The following is a 3841-nucleotide window of genomic DNA, read 5'->3' as shown; positions in this document are numbered from 1 at the left end:
TTTTTTTTTTTTTTTTTTTTTTTTTTTTTTTTTTTTTTTTTTTTTTTTTTTTTTTTTTTTTTTTTTTTTTTTTTTTTTTTTTTTTTTTTTTTTTTTTTTTTTTTTTTTTTTTTTTTTTTTTTTTTTTTTTTTTTTTTTTTTTTTTTTTTTTTTTTTTTTTGGCAATTGCTATCCATTGAAAAAGCATAATGAATTTGCCTCTATGAATTTGCCTCCACTAGAGTCTCTGCAAGAATTTGCGACCACAGGGACTTAGATTTTACAGCTTGTAAAAACAATGAAAAATGCAGCAAAATCAAAGCTAGCTATTCATGTTGACAGCCAGTAGAAATAGAAGAATAAAAGCGTCTTCTGGATTCTTCATTTTTTTTCCAGATTATGCCCATCCTGTTGATAGTGTTCCTTTTTTATCACCTACCAGGATTTCTGGTGGAAATGAATCAGATCTTTGCTCTATTTAACCATAACTTCATTTGGAGGAAGAACTTGCATCAACATCAAATCTGTTTGTTTCTTCCTGTAAAAATTAAATTTAAAATTTTTACTATTGCATTTTTAGGAATATTTAATGACATCAAATTAATGTATGTTGGGAGTGTACAGTCTCCGAGTGTTATTAGGAGTTGCGTGTATGTTTTTTGGGCCATCATAGCTAATCTTGTTCCAAGCTGCTTTTAAGCTTCATTTGAAACACAGTTAAGTCAGCAACTACTGTAAATAATTTTAATTTAATCAGGCATATTAGCCTTAGATGCTAAAAATTTGCATTATGCCAGAGCAGATCATTTAAATGGCAGGCAAGTCCATAGTAAACCATCTAGTATGGACTAGTAGACTCTGTCAGAAGCATCTGAATATTGCCATGAAAATCAAACATGTATTTCCTATCAGATTTTATTGCTAGGGAGTCCTTGTTCCTGAAGTATTCTTTATTCCTTGTTTGCAGCAAGGGTGTGTTCTGATGGCTTGAATTGTTGTGGTCATTAGTGCACTGTGGCTTTCGTAGATTTCATCTATGGAGCTAGTCAGGAAAGGGAGAGGCTGTTGTTCTGCAGAATGGAAAATAGTGGAAACTGGCATCTGTAAGCAGCGGCTCTGCACTCATTTTCCATCTGCCTTTTCTTCATTAATGTGAACCGTAGCTTGGTTGAAGTGGAAACACTATCTCATCCATGCGGAATACGAGATGCTGTACAACTAACTTGTACAAGTATTGTTGCGTGCAGGTCATGCCATAGTTTGATTTTGAAATATTGATGGAGAAGTCACATTTAAAGAGTAATGTTGAGGTGGTCTTGCATTGAAACATTTGTAATTATATGTGTCCTCTAAAGAAAGAGCTTTTCTTAGTGTTCTAGTACTGAAGCTGAGTTGCAACCTATTCCTGTCTCTTCAGTTCTGTGTGTGCCCCAGACATAGTAATGTCAGAATGAGAAACAGTTTACTACAGTATCATTCAGATGCCTTCAAGTATGAATTGTGAGAAGTGAGGGGCCAAGAGTTGTAGGAGAGATACTGGATGTGATTCCTTCGGAAGTGTTGCCCTTCTAGAAGGAGAGGGACATGTAGCCATGGAGGAAAAGACAAGCCTGTGGCTGATAGGGAAGAGGCAACATATTTCAGGTTGTCTGAAGGGCAGCTGTGGTCCCACCTCCAATGAATGGCTGCAAATGCATTTAGTAGGTGTGGTATGTGCTGCAGTGTGGGGTGGTGGCTATACTGAGAACCTACTGCAGAGATACAATCAAGAGAGGGAGGAAAATATGAGTGCTGTAAACTGTTTAACCACCATCAGAGCTATTGTGCATCTTTAAAGTAAATATCCAATTCCACAGCAGGTTATTTGCATATGGTTATCTGAGCAAAGTTTATCATCTGTTATCCTCTAATTTCCTCAGCAGTCCTAAATGCTGAGGAACTTACTGAGCCAAACTCCGTAGTTACTCACTAATAAAAATTAGAGATTTCAGTTTGTCTCATCCAATGAAGCACAAGTCCTGGAGACTGCCCTGGGACACCACCCCATTGACATGGTGTCTGTCATTCCATTAAAGCTGGAGGAGGAGCATATGCAGACCCTGCGGAGGAAAGACTTGGAAGTGCAAAGCTTGACTTTGCAGAACAAACTGGAAGAGAAGACCTGGAGTCAGGAGAAAAGTCTACTGCAGCAAGAACTCAGGCATTTCAAGCAGGACACCTTTCTCTTGTATGTCAAACTGAAGTGGCTGCTGAAACACTGGCGGCGGGGCAAGCGGATGGAGGAGGAAGGGGAGGACACATTAGAGGTAACTGTCCCACCTGAATAACCCAAATGAGCTACAACCAGTGGAGTACTGGGATGATCCTTCTTTAAGTGTAGACTTTAAATATGAAGTGGCATCAGCAACTTCATAGGTGCACATAGATTGAAAGGGGATTCCAATTAGAAACAAATCTTTTCTTAGGTTGGTTTGTACTATAGTATATTCTGCATGGTATGTTTCAGATCACCCATCTTTAAATCAAAACCTTTAACTAGTACAAACATGTGTCCCTGAAAAACTCTCTCACAGTAAATGAAAATTCAATTGAATATCAAAGATATGACTCCTGAGTAATTTTTTGAAAGAAAAAAAAACACATTAGCAAGCTGAGGGAGCCCAATCTGTTGAGTGCTGTTGTTTCTCTCATCACGTGCACAGGGTGTTCCTTACAAAGCCTTCATCAATACAGATGGAGGGAAGCTCTGTTTTCGTGTTGGCAGGAGAATTATGCAGCTTCTTGTGGGGACTTAGAATACATAATTCTTATTTGTTCCTCTTCTTCATACACATGTCTATCACTGTCAGCAGCAGCACACCAGTTGTCATCACGTTAATTTTCCAAGTAGAGACTAAATCAAGATCAGGAAGTTCAGAAGTACATAACAACCTGGAATCCTCAAGCTGACATGCCTTAGCAAGGGCGTGATTGCCTGCCAACATGCACTGTGAAGAAAGGTGCTCCTCAAATGTGTTGAGTTGCACACCCAGAATTACCATTTGATTTGTAAATCTTACCCAAAGGAAAAAAAGTGTGTTAAAGTGATTGCCCATTATGACGTTTTATACAAAATTCTTGAGAACAATAGATCTGTTTTGCAGGTTCACACAATTTGAAACCATTTGCTAAGCAACTAAATTTTTCTCAGTATCTCTGATCCGTTTGTGCCTACTGTTTTTTAGTCAATATATCCCACCATGGAGATGCATGGGAAGAGAGTCCCTTCTCTTTGTCCTTCAGTAGGTTTATGTCCCCAGAGGTAAATGGCAAAAGAATGTTCATGTGTTCCTTCTCTTGCATTTTAGGTTGAGCACTCGGAGGCCTTTCCAGACTTTGGCATTCAGTCTGAGCAGAAGGTGAATGATGCAGAGCGACAGGAGGAGGAAGAAGATGTTGTGTTTCCACTGACAGATTTCTCCCAGCGTCCCACCATGGAGAGCACTGATCATGGACCACAGCTGCAGACTGCAGAATTACTGCAGCAGCAGAAGCAGGTAATACACCATTTCTACATCTTGCCCTGGGAATGGATACTGTGGATTTTCCAATGGAGTTCATATTTCTGTGCTGCTGTGTTACATCTCCTAAAATCATACTTGTAAAAATACTTCTAGCTACATAGCAATTACAATGGATTTCATCCATTATATTGATATTTAAATTTAATCAGAAGCCACGTGGTTACTGTTCTGTTGGCAGATGCTATCAGTGAAAAATCCTATTTCCTCTTATGGCTGTTTGCCCAGAAACATCTATCAGTATGTGATGGTTTGCAGAATTTACATGCTCCTCTTGTCTGAACACATCTATTGTATTCTAC

General features: G+C 38.5%; 1 protein-coding gene across 2 annotated transcripts in view; it reads left to right on the top strand.

The window, feature by feature from the left end:
• MTCL1 (microtubule crosslinking factor 1) overlaps positions 1-3841 on the top strand; it is a 55564-nt gene that overhangs the window by 21078 nt on the left and 30645 nt on the right. The window lies entirely within an intron of this gene.

This window comes from Empidonax traillii, unplaced genomic scaffold, assembly GCF_003031625.1.
Source record: "Empidonax traillii isolate 1590-97213 ecotype Southwest subspecies unplaced genomic scaffold, ASM303162v1 scaffold100:size1405979, whole genome shotgun sequence".
Classification (NCBI taxonomy): domain Eukaryota; kingdom Metazoa; phylum Chordata; class Aves; order Passeriformes; family Tyrannidae; genus Empidonax; species Empidonax traillii.
Note: the sequence above shows the minus strand (reverse complement) of the source record. Positions and strands in the feature narration are given on the sequence as shown.